At 43.7% G+C, this 12,001-nt stretch overlaps 1 long non-coding RNA gene across 1 annotated transcript; it reads left to right on the top strand.

The window, feature by feature from the left end:
• The first annotated feature begins 6,477 nt into the window (after positions 1 to 6,477).
• Positions 6,478 to 10,262, top strand: LOC111251879 (uncharacterized). The gene is made up of 3 exons (XR_002673995.2): positions 6,478 to 8,038; positions 8,297 to 8,480; positions 9,402 to 10,262. It is a non-coding gene; the product is annotated as an uncharacterized LOC111251879 (long non-coding RNA).
• The last annotated feature ends 1,739 nt before the right edge of the window (positions 10,263 to 12,001 follow it).

Genomic DNA, 12,001 nt, shown 5'->3' with positions numbered 1-12,001 from the left:
CTAATCGAGAAATTTTTGATATTACCGCTGGTTACTGACTTGATGATTCGATAAGAGCGACGACCTTTCGTCATGGCCATGTGGGTATAAATGAGCGAAGTTCGACAATAGCAACAATGAGCTATGATTTGACAAGAAACAGTTGCTTACTCCTATATCGCAAGCGTTCAGTATGAGCAAGTCTTAGGATAACCGCAAACTTTAAAAAATGCTTAGGGTTTTATTTAATTGGGAGCGGACCCTGCATTGCGGATGTGGTAAATAGTTTTTAACATTTCATTTTTATTATACGTTTTACTTTTACATTCGTTTCACAATGCATAGTGAGGGTGTAGCACAGACGGTGTTGGCAGAACCTGCTTATATGCTACTGATGTAAATTATGCACAGAGGCTCGAAAATACTTTGCTTCATCATACTTGGATTATATTATCGCTCGGCATGTTGGAATTTTCAAATGGATGACATTTCTTTGTTCTAGACATATATATATATACATATATATACCTATATATATATATATATATATAGAACAAAGACGTTTATGTAGCCTTTGCCGCAAAAAGATATAAATACTATCAATCCATAATAAGGTAAATAACAATATGTAAAGCAAAAATTTTGCATTGTACTGCAGCACATAAATATATATATATATATATATATATATATATATATATATATATATATTTACAAAATTTATATGTAATTGGTATTGGCGAAAATACTCCGTATTTCGTTAACATATGCACCTGATAAGTTTGCTATTTATCCGGCTGGTTAATTAAAAAGTTAACTCTAAATCATCCTGTTTGTCTAATATATAAGATCAGTTAGTTTCTGAAACGTCTTTCACGTTCGAAACGTAGGACGAACTAATAATCTCAGGTTTTCCTATTGGAATATCGCCTCTCTTCAACATTTCTATTATGTATTTAAACTATGGTCTATCCAGCGTATCGGTCGTCTCCTTTTCCAAATGCAATCATTCATTGCTTACTGCAAGATGTCCAGCTTCACCTTCCAAGATTTTGCTACAAATTTGTATGAGATTACATTTTTTTTTCGCGGCAAAACATCTTCATGTGTATTTCGAGGTCTTACGATTTTCAACATTTCACATTCGATTCATACTCGGCTACCAAAAATGCTGTTTGGGATTATTTATATAGAGGCTCTATGTAATGTCAGTGCAGTATGATCGAGTATACTGAATATGATGACCCAAGACATTTTTCATTTGTGCCCTCTTTTGGAATACCATTTGAAGCTATGATAAGATGGTAATTACTAGAGACGTCACTTAACGAAATTAGAGTAGATCTGTCTGCCTGCCTGCCTGCCTGCCTGCCATGGGGCGCTGGGCAGCAAAAGATCTGTACGTAGAAAAGCGCTCTTTAGACCGAATGCAGTCCGCCGTATAAGGCCCTACTTCGTGTGTCGTTACTTTAATATACGACATCGCACAGGTTCATTATCAAACGAGGCTTATCTTCTACGTTTCAGTGAATAAGGACTTTTAGATGCGCCCTTGTATTAATCACACATCAGTGAGCTGCATAGTGGCGACCAGCTGGTCAGCTAAGTCACTCACTGGTACAATGAATGTCAATTTAAGCTGGTTATTTCTCTACCAGCTCAACGGTGCGAGAAATGCAGCTTTTTTTTTTTTCTAGCTTCCGGTGATGCAGCCGGCATTACTCCATCGGCTACCGGTATCTATGAAGTTACGTGAAAGAATCGAAATATCCAACTAAATAGCATTCTTTTCTATATAAACGATTTACAGCATGTATATACAGAAACGAATCGATTTCAAGTAGCGATTCTTCTTCTGGTTCTTCCCATCAGTACATTTTTCGTATACACACGCAGTATAAGCTAGACTAGCGCTTAATATTTCTAGACAACTTGGGTACCTCATGCGCCTTTCAGGCTCAACTACCGGTTCCATAGCATAGGCTTGATGCAATCCATTCAAAAAAAAAAAAGGCACTTCCTACAATCAAATCTTAACTGTCATAGTAAGAAGTGCAGATAATGTAACCAAGTCAGCCATAAGTATCACTGCAGTTAGTAACAGTGTGCTACAACACCGATATATACTAGGCGTACGACGAGGCCATCTACTTTCTATCTAGGATAGGCGCATGAAAACTATGAAACTATGTATATCGATTTCGTTCTGTCCGGTATTGTATTCAGCGGTTACTTTTTTTTCTTCGAGAGAACACTTGGACTCGAGCGTGGGACAAATTTTATTGTATCGCCTTCTTTCACATCTGTGTTTCCTCCTCGGCGCCGTCATTCTGAATTGAATTTGAATATCTTAGACTCTTGTACCGTCTTTTTTGCGGCGTTCGTTTCTCGTTCCTTCGTCTCGTTTTGCTCTTTTGGGAATTTGACACGTACACCTCCCTTTGTGCGGCCCGCATGGCTGACACAAAAAATACTTCGCTTCCAAACGCTTTCCTTTACTGTCCGCAATACGGTACCCCCAGTCACTTGACTCGCGAGACAATCTGGGGTATAGACGCATCCGAACCGTGTCATCGGCGGCAATTTTGGCCGACGCCAATTCGGTCAACGAGTGGCGAATGTACCCCCTGCATACGATTCAGCGATATATTTGGTTTGCAGCGGGGTCTCTCTCAACGATTGGTTAACGAAGAAAGTGAATGTTTTAAGCGCTCAGTATAGACGAAGGACATCTCCGTAGAAGGGCTTCACGAGGTATTCTTGTGGAAGATTAGTCCCTAGCAAGGCGAGCATCTCTTAGTATTCTTGCATCTCGCACGGCCTTTCTTTTGCCTTTTGACTTCCTAAAAGCACACGCTCGAAGCGATCTTAAAAGTCGGTGAAACCTTCTAGCCACTGGATATGTATATAGACTCCAAGAAAGTAAACTGCTGTAAGAGCCATCTCTATCTTCTTAAGTACGTACTTACGGTATATGTCGTCGAATTGTGAAACGGAAGCTTCTCTATGTTTCTTAATTACATAGACAATGCAAGTCCTTTTTTAGCGTATCTTCAATTTGGATGAATGAATTCATTGATGTAAAAAAAAATCGTGCCTCAAAGTGCGCCTTGTGTCTTGAACGAAAAAGCGGGCGAACTGGTACTTACCAGATACATCCCAGAACTTGAAGGCAACAAGTGAAATCGGCTATTTTCTCCTACTGCGGAAATGTTAGGACCAGTCTAATCTGAAAGAAGGTCCCAATTATATTTGTGTTAAACATTTTCTACTCTGAATGGATTGAACTGAAGTTCAAACTATTACCCTTCAGCAGTCGTCTAACGGACGTGGTAGTGTCTGTCTCCGAACTTTTTTAATAGAGCTGTTTTTCAACCCGGACGAGATTATAGCTCGATAAACATTTTCGATCAGCACAAGCGGTTGCAAGTAGGTCAGATACTTATGAATTGTCCTCTTCTAGTCGTCCTTTTGTTTGCCTGTCTATGATCAGTAACAAAACTCGTAAGACGTCTTCTTTCGCCATCCGGTTACCTAGGCATTTTTTTCACAAGAAGCAGGTTAGCGACCTTGTACACTGTCAAGACTAACAAAATGCGAGTAGCGGATAGCAGAGATAATAGTCTTAGTCGCGGGGCAACCACTATGCAAGGAAACATGCATAGCGAGACCCCTGCTCCTGCTACGACCTTCCCGTTTCATCTGAAGTGTTCACAAACCGCACTGTCCATTCGAGTCCAGCACATCAAGAACTCTTCCGCATCCACCCCTTCCATCTTTCTTCTTCCGGACAAAAACAAACTCGAGCGTACTTCTCTCATCGTCTGCCGTTGCCTTCCCCAAATCTGTATCTCTTCCTCTCGCTATCGTACCTCGATACACTACAACTACTATAGTCGCGCACTCCTTCCTTCAGGGCTTTTCCAGCGTGTGCCAGCGTCCACTCGACCAACAACTCTTCCCACTCGCCTGTGAGGCGTCCTGCATACTTCTAGCGAGCGAGAAAGTTGTTCTAGTGTATAGTGAATCTAGGTTGGTGGCTTGTTTTTCTTTGGACAGATTGAAGTAGAAAAGCACCAGGAGGCGGGGTGGAGGGGTAAGGGTTGGTAAAGGCAAACAAAGGAGGCGGGAACAAAGGGAGACAAACGGGAGCAACCAGGGAGGCTAGGCGGAGCAGCAATGGTCTGTCTTCCTGCCATTTTCCACCTAACTCCCCTCTTCTTGTCTGAGTAGTGGCGAGAGCCATCTTCGTCGAACTGAGATTGCAACTCAAAGATGCTACAGTCAACGGTACTAGTGCTGGTATTGCTATAGTGGCGGTTCCTCCTTTTCCTTGTCGCCTTGGTCCTTTTGTCCCGTTCGTCGGTTTTACCCCGTTGGCCGTCGTCTCTTCTTCCCTGCCATTCCTGTTCGTCTTCACCACAGCAGCGGGAGGAGGACAGCAGTACCACTCACTTGAGCTATTCATCCGTCGCTCGATGGCCTTCAGCCGGCAATCGTATTTCTGTTCCATCCAGTTCTTCCAGCTATCATTCCTTTCCCCCTCTCACTCATTTTCGTTGCTGATAGCTATTCATGAAGAAAACGCTTCTTCGCCACGTCATTTCTCAATCGCCCGTTATTTTCTACTCAGCCTAGCTCTTCCTTTGTTCCCTTCTCAGTTTTTACATTCGGAGCATGCAACTCATCCAATATCGCTCGCCAGCTTTGAAGAGCTTCTGTAACAGCAGCCATTGCGTTGCTGGCAGTCCAGACCCGCCAGCCGCAGTAGCATAGGTGGTGGTGAAGGCAGTCGAACCACCATGGAAACGGTCTATCTATTGTAGATAGAGGTGCATAGAGTTGTGATCAACTGCGTGCAACTCGAAACAGCCAAGCGGTCAACTTTTAGGAGCAACAGGGGTTGTGGCGAGGGGATCGAGCGGCCTACACTGACTGGATTCGGTGGACAAGCAATCAGGTTAGGTCGGGGTGGTCGGGCGGCTGGTTGAACCTCTTACAACCTTACGAGAAGAGCAGGCCCACCGCGCAGCACCGGACTATGCTCAGCTATTAGAGTTTAGTGGGTTCTGGCGTCGCCATTGATAGCGATTGACCCTTGCTTATCTAATGGCTCCTTCCCATTTTCCTTCCTCTGAAGGAAAGACGACCAAATGGATAGATAAATATGGCAGGAGACGAAGCGCTTAACAAAGAGAGTTCCGATCAGTAGGGAGATGTAAATATTATTATTTCCATGACAAAACAAACTTCAAGAATGATGGAGACAGGCGTGTAGGCATCAGTGCCGCCGCCGCCGCCGTCGTTGCTGCAGCAATGCAAAGTGCCATTGTTTGAGTCACGGGACTTCCCAGTGCTACTGATGCTCGTACTGCGAATATAAGAGCTTCGAGTTTTACGCTTGATGCTAGCTTAGTTAGGTAGTGTTTCAGAAGAGCTAGTCCGCCCAGTACGAAACCAGGTATGTACGTGTGTGCTATCGAACCTACATCACCCCACATGTCCCTAAATTTAATGGACAAATACATTACTGTCGTGCTATTATGGGGGTATAGTCAAAAATGCTAAAGCACTGCTCTCGAAGCTGCAGCCGGCCAAGTCGATCGTCGTAAGTTCGACGAACATGAGCCGAGTCGCTGCGCGGTAGTATGGTCCTCATAACTGTGTGATCTCCGTCCATGGATGCGTTTACTGGGGAATATGAAATGCGGAGAAAAACGAAACATCCTTTAACCTTTTATTCGATCACTGCGGATGTTCTCGACCGGATAGACTCTAGCGGTCGGAGGAGGGAGGCTGTTAGAGAATCTATGAATGGTGCATAGCAAAGACATATAATCGTCGATGACGAGCGAACACGCATTTTGAGACAGCGGAGGAGAATATAAAAGCTATGTTTGTATGTTTACGGGAGTATTGACAAAATCAGTAGCCTGCAGAGGGCAGTCATGCGAGCTTACCTCGACTTGTCCATCAGTAAGTAAGTGCTCTGAACTTGTCGAACACAGCTATCCGCCAGCCACTAGCATGTAGTTACTTGATCAGTGTCTACCTGCCTTTCGCAAATGGCAGCCTGAACAAGTTACTAAGCATACGTCTGCCGACACAAAAAGCATTTTTTCGTGAGTTAGATTGTCGTAGCTAAGCTTAATGCTAACGTATTCCATTTCAGTGTGTTTTGACGCATACCGGCTTTGATCTAAAGTCTCTAATTTCATATTTGTAATTACAAGGGAAAACGGGCTGTACAGAGTCGCTTACGCGTTATATCACCTATCACATCATACGGTATTTTACTGCAAGTGTTTCGCGTATCGGAGTTGTTATGATCCTTTAATGTCTGTCATAATATCTCTGGATGACTAGACTAGAAACACTACAGTTACACATATATATACACTATAATTATAAACATACAGACTGCACGTTTCTATTGATATATTGTGATACTATTTAATAAGAGCTCTTTTAATCTTTCATGCAGAGTAGGTCTTGCAGAGTCAACAAAGATATTCCTTGTATGAAGGCTATATTCTCCTGACAGTGAATACAGGTCTCTTGCCATCCATTCGCAATTCTAATCCTACCGTTAGAATTCTTTCAAATTCCTAAATAAGCTACTTCCTCCTAGTTCTGCTATCGGCTGCTTATTCGATTTCCGCGCCCTGCTTTACGGCGTGATTCCTGTTCGAAATTCACAGCAGACGTCCGTTCCCCCTACCAATCTTCCTAGCCGCCTTCGGTGCTCCGCTAACGCTAGTACGATTGATGCAACCCGTCAGGTTTAAGTAGGGGTCTGCCACGCGGGTAGCTGGCACTGCATACGAAGTACTTTTACCGCCGAAAGGTGAGATCCTTTGACGTCGGCGAGGCGGAAAACATTAGCTGGCAACTAGTGCCAAGAGCATCAGCAGCAGTTTCGTGAGTACCAGTACGATTATTAACTTCCGCTACAGTTCTAGCACAGGTTTCTTTCGTATATGTTCACGCAAGCACGAGCGCACTTATCTGGCACAGACTGGTCGCGCTTCTGGGTCAGCCTGTCTCTGTATTTTTGGCAATGACAACGACGTGTGAAATTGCCAGCTAGAATACCAAGGAAGAGAGGGACAGAGAGTGTAGTAAATTTAGTAGGCGAACGAGAGTGGCATTGGGGGACGATACAGGCTAACCGAGAACAACGCATTATAGCATTGTCATACCCCAGCCGGCGACAGCGGGAAGGGAGCAAACGTCACAGAAATAGCGCTTTAACCGTTCCCGACGATAGAGAAATGAAGGTTCGAAAAAACGTACGTGGAAAAAAACAGTTCTAACCCCTCCCACTTACGCCTCTCACATAAATGGTTTCGCGGAAATTTTACGCTATTCATGCAACAAAAACAACGGCGGAACGTAACAGTTTTTCTTTTCCTGCATTTAACTCGACGCCGGTACGATCTCAGGGTAAAATACGAAATCTCATCGTTGTGGTATTGATAGAAGTGACAACAGTGGTTGCTATGGCAATCGACGCACACCGACGTGATACTTCAGTCCAATGCGCCACCAACGATGTCCAGCGATAGAAAGCTGCAGAGCTGTACAGCTATGGAGACGAACAGAATAATAACAACAGATGCAGCGCAACAACGACGATGGCTTCTGGTATAAATATCGGCCGGTAGCCTTGGCCTCGATGGTGTCGTGGGAGAAGGCGAAAACTAGCAGAAGCCTGCAGTGCGAATGATGTACGACATTCGTTGCTTCCCTGTAGTCTCGCAAACGAACGAGGCTCCGATAGTTACCACCTGTTCTAGTCAATGGGGTCATTACAACAATTTTATGATGTCACATGACCCGGATGCGAATGAAAACCACCCAGAAGGACTAGACGGGGCGAAGGGGTCTCCTAGGAGAGAAAAAGGCAAACATTTCTTACTGCTGCATATGTTTGCCTGCTGTGAGCCCATGTTTCCCTACAAAGGTGGCCTTATTGCTATTACCTAGAGGTTAAAAATAGTCAACGCGGCTCTACGGGGAGATCAAGAATAGCCACCTAAGCCCGCATTATGCGATGGTATTGTGAATTATAGCGATTTAGAAACAAATTAATGCGAAACGAATTACAAACACTGGTGAATAATATGCTCTATGATATTTGCGGTGGCTACCTCCAAACCGTTTTTCGAATTTCGTACGCAAACGCATTTTCTGTATCCTGAATTTTATAAGTAAGGCATACGTAGAGCAAGCCTATTCGAATATGTAAATATAAATTTCTATCTGTCTCTGCTGCGTTGTGTGTTTCTTCGTACGTGGGATGGAACATACACAGACATACACAGCTGCTTTGGTACGAGACGTTGTCGACGCGCGCCAATAGAGAAGTCGTTTGCGTTTTGCCACTCGAAAACGAACTGTTTACCAGAGGCTTCCGGTATAAGAAACGGAACAGATCTCGAGGGGAAGGTGGGCGTTCGATGGCGGGTGAAACGTTCTCGCCAATGCACAGGCGAAAGGTGTGTATCATTTCAGTAGGTAACCGAACCAGCACATATTGCATTGCGTTCGTTATTTCGCTAAACTAGAGGGGTAGGCGCGAAGCCAGGAGCTGGGAAGAGGCTAAAGGAGGGGAGTGCTTGCGGAAGTGTTGTTGAGCAAGGTGACACGAGGAAATATTAACGAGAAAACTCATATTTGCATGGATGCTCTGGCCATAAAATAGAATCTGGTGAACGCGATAAATATAGAAAAAAAAACCTAAATAGTCAATACTACCGTATACTCAAAATAACGAAGAGGCAGCATGCCTCTTCGTTATTTTGAGTATTTGAGTATATATTTGAGAATGTCTATTAAGCCATGTCCTATAAAAATAATGTTGAAATTATGCAATGTTCAGAAAAACTGCATTCGTCAGTGGAGGGCACAGACATGTAGAACAAGCGAATTTTTGCTCATCCAATAGATCAGTCTACCTCGTGACCGTGGTAACATCAGGTAGTACGAGAGCAATGCCTAGGGCAGGAGTATACAATGTGATTACTTCATTGAGCAAAATAGTTATTGTTAACAAATAAATGAAAACAGACAACAACTTAACCATCTTCAACTTGGTTTAGCTTCCTGCTTTGTGCACAACCTTAAAAGCTTTTTCACAGCTCAGCGAAGTTACTTACCCGCCCTGCACAATGGTGTCAGCCTAGCAAAACACCTCGTTAGAGCTACTGCAGTTAAGCTACCCTTGAGCCGTCCTCTGTTCCACCGATGGCAGCTAAAAAGGTGCCGGCCTTAGAATCTTATGAGGCCTGATACCGAGGCAAAGCTGAGTAGCCGATGAGTTATACGTTTAAGTCAAGGGGACTATTAGAACCACTACATTACAAATCAGATTTATGTATGAATATATTTTTTTTCATTTATTATTTTCATGTGTGGAGGTAACGGATATCGCTGGCGGTACCACAACGCTTTCATGACCATTGCACTGCGCAGGATTCCACGAGCATGGGGGGTAATTATGGTCATCTAGAAGGGAACAGCTTTCTTCTTTACCAGTGGTTCTTATCCATTGTTCGTGGCAGACTACTGCGAGACACAAATATACGGGTTAGGATTACGCGCAAGTAAGCCGAAAGTGCTAAAGAAATTAACAGGGTATCACGGCGGCATGTTTTTTTCCATGACCTACCTTTTGTGTTTAAAAGAAAAGTAAAATGTATAAAAATGGTTTTAATACAGTAGTAATTTGGAATGAAGTGCAAAGCTTACCGGGGTCATTTACGTCTTGACGCGAGGCACCATCGTTCAATTAGCTAGTTAACAGCAATCAATTTGAATTTGCTAAAATTAAAATACGAGCCAAATACTAGTTACGCTGCGTCTAGCAGCGCTATAATGAAGCGAACAATGATAGATTAACATCTGGGAAGTATTTTCCTGACCAAAAAGCATGGGCAATTATACTTTTGTTTTTACTTAGACGAATTGTTCTCCACAGTCATTGGACAGAACAACGGTTGTCGTGACGTTGCGCACCCTTACTTAAGTTAAATTAAAGATCACACGACTAGCAGACTGAGAAAACACAGTATTACTGATTACCAAGTAGAAGGGCGGCAGGGGGCTAAGGTCCGTATCACGATAGAGGACTCTGCGCTTTTTCTCAGCTGTTTCTTTTTGTGCCCTGTCAAGCGATAGTAAACGTGTGTAATTAATAAAACGTATACATATGCACATTCAGCCAGTGGAGCATGCCGAAACCAAAGCATTTTCTGTGCCTTACCTTCAACGATACTTATTCCCAGTATTTAGATAATATTCAAGTTAGCACTGCAATTCTGTTATGTCCGGTGCTGCTTTTCTTGTTCTACTATGAAAAGCTACCTTATCTTCCTCGCCGATACGGCTACAAGGTTTGCAAGATATCTGCGTAAGGTAACTTTCTGCTGTTCCACGTACGAAAGTGCTCATACTCATCTCCTCAGCAGCGAGAGCATTTCTCCATATTTTGCCACACCTCTCAGCTGTCTCGCAAACTAAGAAAACACAAGGCAGTATGATACGTTGTGTTATGCGTATGCCATCTAATGTACCGTTTTAAGCAACTCGTTCATGTTGCTTCTACTAGATGGCCGGATCGACCCGACCCGGCCCGGCCCCGGGCGTGCTTGAACCTTCCTGTGCATAGAGGTGAACGGCACACAGCTAACATCCGCGATACTCCCCCAGCTTATCATCTAATAGAGAACTAATGGTTACAAAGCTTTTGGCTTAGAAGGGCCTTTTTCTTCTCGGCCATGCACAAACCTCAGGTTTTCTCTAGCTAGCTGCCCTTTGGTTTAGTCAGGAGGCAAGGATTCAGCAATTTGTTGTTGCAGGCGAAACCAGCACTAGGAATTTCTGGAATGCAGAGCCCAACCTGCAGCAGCAGAGCGTATAGAAGCCCCAACTGAATTTGGTGCCCGCATCTAACTTCTTCCCAGCTTCGCCCGCCCTGGTTTCCATATGTTGTCATAGAACCCATTGTTTTTTGTTGGCTTTATAAATATATGGATATAAATGTATGTAGGTACTAAGATCATGGCTGAATAAACATTGAGTGTCGTAAATCCATTAAACAATGCAAAAAAAGCTTTTTTTGGGGTGTCTATGTAGCTAAAGAGCTGTATCGCTATCGTTTGAATCGCTTTACTTTACTGAAATGCTAAATAGCGTATATAAACGTATCGTACGATAGCATCGACGTTCGAGCTACGAAGTTCGATGTTCCTTTCATCGAATAATCTGTGACCTTTACATTCATGCTCAGTAGCCGTCATGTATCACCACATACAGGAGGGCCGACACGTTCAGATTGCTGCTTTCGTTAAGCTGTCCGTCAAGCCCTTGTTTACATTCGGTACGTCTAACCCAATCTACTGAGCCGCTGCTCTTCGGGATTGACTTCTACTTTGTCAGTAAGGAAGTTGGTCGGTGATTGATTTGAAATTCTCTAATTAAAAAGCAGACTACACAGCTCAACCGGTGTGCGGACACACACCCTACTTTCCTAGTTCTTTCTGCCGATCCCCTAGTCAGTCAGTCAGTCAGTCAGCAGCAGGTCGGAGGCTTTGGACAGCCCGTCAAGTTCTTGTTCCACTTCGCCCTTAGCGGGCTGTCTCCCTGCAGACATTTCCCCTCCTTTCAGCTCTTGGCTCCTTTACCCTTTGCATTTCCGTTTCACCCGAATTTGCCCTCTACCCAAAGCAAGATCCATACCATCTAGAAGAGCAGTGACTCGGTGTGGATACCCTTACACGGCACGTACTTTGAAGCAGGTTTATTTCCTGCGTTTCATCCACCCAATTGTCTGACATGGACTTTTTGAGGAAGTGGTAAAAACATTTTTTTTTGTTAGCCCTCGATTTTGTATCGTTAATCCCTCTCTGACTCAATAACTACTTGGATTCGACAATTGCCTTCCTAATGGCCGGTTCAACTTAGTTGTAGTTGCATCTCGTAAATAATGCGCTTTACCTACGGTGACATCGATCGAACT

This window comes from Varroa destructor, unplaced genomic scaffold (assembly GCF_002443255.2).
Source record: "Varroa destructor unplaced genomic scaffold, Vdes_3.0 BEIS01000005.1, whole genome shotgun sequence".
Lineage (NCBI taxonomy): Eukaryota > Metazoa > Arthropoda > Arachnida > Mesostigmata > Varroidae > Varroa > Varroa destructor.
This window is presented reverse-complemented; position numbering and strand designations above follow the sequence as displayed.